Below are 8,089 nucleotides of genomic sequence, written 5' to 3' on the forward strand. Positions count from 1 at the left end.
CGTGTGGTGCGCCGTTCATTAAAAACCGGATGCATATTTCAGGTAAGGGTGCTGCGGGAATATGTTGTAGAATATCTGATGGAATGCGAATCTTCTCATCTTGTCGTGGTGTGATAGTGCAGACGAAGGAGTGTTGCTCTTCCCGTGGGCCGTTGCCGTGAGCTTGAGTCGTCTTATATGAGATGCGTGGTGGGCCTCTTGTATTTCTTTCCAGGTGTTGCGGACCCCTAGTTGCCAAAGTTTCTAGGTTGCCGTGCTGACTGGGAGCCCCATATTGGTCTTGTAGGCCTGGCGTATCGTGGCGTCGCCTTTCCGTATTTCTTGTGGTCTGAGGGCCAGTAAGTGGCGTGCCATACGCTATCCTGCTGACGAGAAGTATTAAGAGATCGTGGAGTAGGGTAGCCTTATTTAGCGCTGTTCGATGACATATACGAATGATACCCGGGTAGGATGCTCCTTCATATGAAGATTAAAGAATTTTCTGTCATAGAGGGGGTTAGGCAAGAAGACATAATACCACTGAAATTATTTCTATTTTGTTTAAAAGACATATTTCTAAAACCTAATTGGGAATAACAAGGGCTACGGATCAGTGGGTATACTTGAGCCACTCCTCCGTGACTTATGGGGATTGGCCGCGAATAGTATTAAAAAGTGCCACTCGGGCGGAGCAATTGCCGGCACGCCTCGCAAGGTTTGGTCGGCCAGTTTGCGAACAAACTCACTCACTCACTCACTCACTCACTCACTCACTCACTCACTCACTCACTCACTCACTCACTCACTCACTCACTCACTCACTCACTCACTCACTCACTCACTCACTCACTCACTCACTCACTCACTCACTAATCTGAAATTCGCAGTTGGGTCGTCTTACTCAGTCGGTCCCGCAAGCTTTGCCGCCATGTTAAAATAAATACATTGAAATCAAAGCAATTTTCCGCAGTCATGCAGATATACGCACTTACAGGGTTGGTAATGAAATACTGTTAGCAGACGCCTACATATCACGGGCAAGTTGTTATTGCTGGTTAAAATTACCAGGAAGAAACCAAGCGCAGAATTAGTGTGGTTTGCACTGCATTGGGTAATTATGACAGACGGGGAAGAAGCTTAAAGTCTCACTGAGCACCTTAAACGGAAACTTTGGTAGGCTTAAAAGCCGCGGACAGAATGCGATAACACTTAGGTAACAATGGGCTACATGGTCAAAAGTAATCGAAAAACCAAGAAAATCGCAGTCAGTCTGCTGGTTTTTTTTTCATGTTAACGTGCAGGTCACTCGTGAATTCTAGTTGTTAAAGGGGCCATGAAAACGAAAAAAACTCCGACCTCCCCTCGCGGGAATCCCTGTGTAGATGCGGCGCATAGGGGGTTCACGTTGCAGCGTTGGACAGCGGAGGAACGGCGCTGGAACGATGGAGCGGAGCGGCGCAGGCACCGCGTTTTATAGCGCGCATAACGGTCAGGGGACGCGCCGGCGCCAGTGCGTCTGCCGCGGCTATGACGCAACACAATCCAACACAATCCACTTTAATCCAATCCTATCCAAATCCAATCCAAGCCAAGCCAAGCCAATCCAATCGAATCCAATCCAATGCCCCTCGCGAGAGAGTGTTCGCTATCGGAGAGGAGAGGGGGTGAGCGGCGGAGAATGCAGCTCGCGCGACGAGGAGAATGGGGGAGGGGCGGACGCCGACGACGCCGGATGCAGGGACAAGGCGAGTGAATGAGATGCAGTCGCATCTAATACAAGTTTAGTTCAGTAAAGGGACTGCCTTGTCCCGGTAACAATGATACCAATGTTATCGCAAACTTCAAACAAATAATTGAGATATTAAAGAAAACATATGGAAGCGTGGCGACTTCCGAGACATTTCCAGGAACTTTTCTATGATGGGACATAGAAACTTGTATGTGCGTTTGGCGGCCACCTACCCAAGCCACAGCCAAGAAATACAACTGGGCACTTGTTTATAAGGGTAGCATCCTGGGCATGTTGGTACAACATAACTAAATGTATGTGCTGTGTGCGTCGTGTGTGTCCATCTTCACTTCGCCGGTGTCTCCCCTTGTTTGCGCAATTATTTTAACACGAAAGTGTTTTATTTCGGGATACACGAAGATTTGAGTGACGTCATATCCGTCACGGAAGTGGCGCCAGTAAAACGACGCAAGCGTCCTGTAAAGGGTGCACCCCTGCACACAGGGTGTTCTTGCGGGGAAGCAATCTTTAGTACTAAAGAGTACGTTATACTTAGGGTTGTTCGCTTGCTGTTTATATATTTGAACACGAAAGTGTTTTTTGCCGGGATACACCAAGATTTCACTGACGTATCATCCGTCACAGAAATGACGCAAGTACACCTTTGCCGAAGCGACCTGCTAGCAGGACGTCTCTCGCCAAGCACATCCACAAGACAGTTGCCGACCCGAAAATCCTGCTCATCTGCAGATTTTGCGGAACATTTTACTTTTGTGTTTTACCGATTGCTAGGACAGAGGAATCAACGAGTTTTTTTTATTTAGTTATGGGAAATTGTGTTGGGGCCATAGAGGTTCATACTAATTTATACTAGAGGGTAATCTGGCGCCACTGTCTAGGCGAGCTGCGCTTCAGCGAGCGTTCCGTGATGTACCAGGCAGGCACGTTCCCCCTGTCCTTGAGACGGCTCATGAACAGGCTGGAAAATTGCCTCTGGCTGCAGAAAAGCAACAATACTATTTTAAAAGATTATTCAAGTTTGTTTTGTTATTGTCAAAATGAAGCTCCAAAAAGATTTAGTTGCCACTGATTATTTAAAAGCTTCATGCAAGATGAACAAGAAAAAAGTGTCGCACCTTTTATGTGAATTTTGGTTTTTAGACAAAAACGAAGCAATGTGGCTAGCTAAGCCAAGTAGGCGAGGAACGTCGCTCAGCAATGGGGGCGCCCACTACGGCCGGCGACTGCAGCGCCACATTTCTCTCCAGTAAGTATTAGTATGAAACTCTATGGTTGGGGCCTGAAGTTCCGCTTGATCGTATCCCTTGAATGTTGAAGTGCAGTTAACACATAAAAACTGTTCATTTTTACAGCTGGGCCATGTTACTTCAATCCTGTTTATAACACGTCACTGTAGCGCGAAATTAGAAACTTTGTCAACATTTCTTTTCTTCCATTTTTTTTCGGTTATAAAACGTCTTTTGTGGGTGGAGCAACGCTGAGTGAGTTACCAAAGCCTAGTCTTTTAAATTAAACAAGGTTGTATTTTGTCTTCATGGCCCCTTCAAGTCGCACAGGATGAGGCTTCAATGAAACCATGTTTATTATGAAAATAGAAAGATTCGACTCTAAATTATTATCGACATGTCAAGCAATGATATTTTCGGTCCGCTTGCCGAACAGGCGCTCAATGAGCAGCATTATTTGGGATGCTTTTATTGCCAGTTTTAACTTTTAAATATGCGTGCGATTTTACCCTTCCAGTCATTGGGAAGCTGTTTAGACTTAAAGGATCGCGTTAATTTAAGATGCGAATTTTCACTACGCATAGGTAAAGGTCGCTGTTACGTTACTAAATTAACATTATTAAACTAATTATGTGCTTCCTGGTCTTCTTTATCGTGAACAAATTTGTATCGTTTTATAGGGAAGCTGTGCTAGACTCCCTCCTCAGAATGTCTTCATGTTCTGGTTCATCAGCAGAATGTGCTTCGCGGCAAAGCCAACTTCCTCACGAATCCTCGAGGATTCTGTAGTTCTGTAGTTCTCAACCTAATGAAAATAGCTTGAAAATATCTGCCTGTAATTGGTCAACACGACTATATCATTACGAAGAGGTTTTCGGTCCTGTCTTAGCTTCCTGCTATGTTTGCACTCTTTAGTTTCACTATTATTTACAGTCATGTCTCGTTAATATGGACCCCGTTAATATTGACACCTCGCATTATGGAAGAAATGTTCAGCGACCGGTCTTTCGCCATACAATTCTGCCCCGTTAATATAGAAACCCGCAGTCCGAACTATGGACGGCTATTTTGGGGACGAAACAAGTAAATACAGGCATTTTTGTCTCGTTATTATGGATCGTTATTATCGTCCGTCGTGGCTTAGAGCCACACGGAAGTTGGACACGCGGCTCAAGAAATGCCCTTCTCAATGCTTCCCAGATCGCACCGACGGGAGATACCTCAAGCGGACCTGTTTGCGCTGTCGACTAAAAAGTACGAGCAAAAGTGGGTACACACAACGAAATAAAAAATAATGCCTCCCTTCGCTTTCCCGCTCACCTCTCATGCGGTTCCTGTACCGTCGCGCTCATCCCAAGGTAAACACACTAAATGTTTGCTCAAGGCGATTTGAATTTACCGCGTTCCACTGCTACAGGCCGGGTTCCTCGATTCCAGCGCTGCAGTACGGCGGAGACGCGCGTGACTCGAGGCGGCCGACTTCAAGATTTATAGAACTGCGTGACCGTGCTCCACGTGCGTTCCAAGCAAAACGTGGAACATAGCTAGTGGTACCTTTCGGTGCTGTTGCCGCGTGATTTTATATATGCCGCCAGGAGGTGGCGCGGGCAACAGCAGGCGGCGGTTTTCTGCAGTAGATGTAGAATATCATTTGCTATCGGAAAAGCAAGCATCCATGAATTTTTTAATAAAGGAACACTGTAAATATCCCTTGTGTACTTATTTCCTGTCTTATATTTGCGGAATGTCTGGTTCTTGTTCAACAAAGTTGACAAGTATGAACATATAAACCGGGCTTAGACGTTTACATTTGGCTGTGAGTATATAAGAATATTGCGAAATATCTATTTCTCTTTGGCCGTGTGGCTGAATCGAGTCACAGACAGACAGACAGACAGACAGACAGACAGACCAAAATTTCTGGGTTTAAGTAGCCCAAGAATAGCTATCAGCTTTAATAAAGTGGGGCTGTAACCATATTTCTACCGCAGGTGGCTGCGCTTCACTGTGAAACCCACAATGTAAGAAAGCCAACTTTCAAAAACCAAGCTACACTGATGTTTAAAGTCGGCTTCACCCGTAAACACAAATGAACTGCTAGGAAGGCCCTTTTAGGGGAAGTCGAGCCGTCTCATAGTATATCAAAATATGGAAGCCCTGTAGGTCTTCTTTTATTTTTACGAATTTTTCTCGTACTCTCAAAATTGGTAAACGATCGGTTTGTCGCCGCAATTGATATGATGGATCATGTAGCCATAGACAGCTTCGATGTAAATACAAAGTCGAGATTCATGTCCGCTTTGTCCGGGCCTGAATTCTTTTGGCGCTTGGTGCTTGCAATTCTCATTACTTTCGCTGGTGCCTACATCAGGCCACAAAACGTCAAACTACTCTCCGCGAGATTGGCCTTGTAAGTGGTGAAACGGCGATGGTGTGAGTGCTCCGCTGAAGACAGAAGAAAAACGTGCGCTGTTGGCGCGTGTCGTGTGTATTTCGGTGGCTCTGTGCGCATGAGAGAGAGAGAGAGAGAGAGAGAGAGAGAGAGAGAGAGAGAGAGAGAGAGAGAGAGAGAGAGAGAGAGAGAGAGAGAGAGAGAGAGACAACTTTATTTATGCTCAGGGATCAGGTGATGGTACGCCTCCGTTCGGTTCCTTAATGCTCAATTTACAGCAAATGGAAGCAGCAATGAGCTTTTACTACGTTGGACAATGGGCGAACAGCAAGAAATCAGTGAACAGCAAAAGCTATGACGATTAACCTCGGTAGTAAGCCGTATTTGTAGCGAACAGTTCCTTGGTGGTAACTTTGAACAATGAATAAAAACGTAGGATGAATGAAAATTAGTTTTGAATGCGCTATTAGAACGCCTTTACCTGGGTGAATTTAGTTGATGAAAGCAATGCCATTCGCTTTGTTTATTAACGTGACGCAAACCTACAGTGCGATGGCCTCAAAAACACACAGCATTCAATGCTCCCAGGTTCCGTACAGGAGCTTGTCCTATTTTTATGCCTCCGAAAGGCAGCAAAAAATTTATTAATCTTAATGAGTGCACAGATTCAAATGATATTCCTTTTAAGTCTGACTTCTCGATACATCGAAGACGTTGGAGAGATAGCGCTATCGTATCAGCTTTTTAAGGCTTTGTGATCAAAATTTCAAATGATATCATGAACGCGCTTAGTAAAGTTAACAATTCGCGTCCACTTAGATTAAAGTAACGTAACCAGCGTGTTTGTAGTGGTCTAAGTTAAGCTTCTCGGATACGTACTTTCGAGTTAGAACAAATTTTCTGCGGCGGCGGCACTGTCCTCAATTTTTCGTGTTCTTTTTCAGATCATCCAGGCGCCGAAAGTGTGAGATTTGTTTGCAACCCCAAAACGTAGTTCACAAAACATGTTGCACAACACGTGGTAGCAAAACCATGAAGATACCGAATGGAGCGGTGGTAAAGTTGACGGCCACATGTTTCCCGTGAAATGTTAACGTAACAGGTTACTGTATAACGGCGCAGCAATGTTTTTTTTTGTTGTATAAGCCTCATATCAGTATTGAAGTACGATATTTGGGATTATCAAAGGCGCGGGTGAAAAGGTTAGGTTTATGAAGTACTGCGCTTTCTGCGCAAGCGCCACGGCTCGCGCAGTCCGTGAAAGGAGGAGGCGATACCCAGAGGAGAGGGGGAACAAACTTCGGAGTAACAAAACCAGCGGCGGCGGCGGCGACGTCTGTCTGGCAGCGTCTCAGGCACGCGCGCAGGTGCGCGGCTAACCGCATCATCTCCTCTTGGCGATCCGCCCCCGCGCGACGCAATTGCAGGAAGCTCGCTTCAGCGGGCACTACTCATTTGCCCATCGAGTCCGCCGCCCAGACGGCCAGGGGTAAGGCACAAAAGAGGGTCATCTATACAATTACTCGAAAGCGACTTCTCGGCTCCATTCCCTCCTCCCTCGATCGCCGTCGCACCGACGCGCCTTCTCCGTATCTTTCCCTTTCCTTCTTATCTCTCTTTTTTACGTCGTCGCTGCCGACATCCTTAGGCCAAATTGTTGCCAGAAGACTCCTTATTGTGGCCGCCTGGCTCGCTAACACAGCTCGCATTCTCAACGACATACGGACGTTTGGGGACCACGAAGGCTGTGCATACGGGGGTGGTCGAACAGAACGGAATGGCGGAGAGCGAGAGACGGGTCAAAGTCTATGGACGATGCCCAGCGCTATCAGACGTCTTCAACATCCTTGACCTCTGGCGCCAGCCCCCCTCCTCTCAAAAAACGCCATCCGCGGTACGAAAGACGGCGACGAAGATAAATAATAAAGAGTGCGCACGCTCTTTCGGAAGAGTAAATCGCCCCTGCAATGCCATTACCCGCGAGCGCAGTGGAAACGGTCAGCGTGAACGCTATGGTCTCCTTGCGAGAAGGCAGGGGCGGAATGGGCCCCATCACCGTCATCACCGCTACCGGCGAGGATAATGAACGGCGGAATGCGAAATACCCACCCACGCTTGTTCCGGCTGGGTCTCGACCCCCCCTCCCCCCGGCTGCCGCCGCAGCCGCTGCTGCGTATAGTCCCGGCCTTAATACACTACTTACGTATGAGGCAGTCCGGCAACCGCAGTGGCTGCAGCCTCGAGCGTGGCTGGGCGAAGCGGCGCCAACCGTGACTTTACAAACAAGGTAACCAACGGAGCGGCCGGGCCCTGCTGTTCACGTTAACGACCATTCTCAAGCACGAGCGCCAGAAAACCGCCAATTCTTGACCTACGTGGCTCAGAGAGGCCTCTTCCCCTTGTTTATTTTATCAAACCTTCCCCAACAATCACACATACATGTGCACAGCTTTTTTTTTCTTTCCCGGTCTCCTATTGCGTTCTGTGACTGTCGGTACGAACTATTTCTTCCTCTCGGTCCTCTTTCATTCTCTTTGGTGCACGTTGTAACGCAGCCTTCACGGGTGTGGCTCGCATTGAAAAGATATGGGGAGTATAGAGGGCCTGCGTGAAAAAAAAAAAAAAAAAAAACGCGCACCTGGCCCAAACCGAGAGAAAGGACATCATTTTCACTGAGTGACGACCGCGAAAACGATGAATGATTGCCCGGCCGTAGCAACCCCATGCGGCGGACTGTTACAC

Source organism: Haemaphysalis longicornis, unplaced genomic scaffold (assembly GCF_048455015.1).
Source record: "Haemaphysalis longicornis isolate Haplotype H1 unplaced genomic scaffold, Haemaphysalis longicornis Haplotype H1 scaffold_2, whole genome shotgun sequence".
Lineage (NCBI taxonomy): Eukaryota > Metazoa > Arthropoda > Arachnida > Ixodida > Ixodidae > Haemaphysalis > Haemaphysalis longicornis.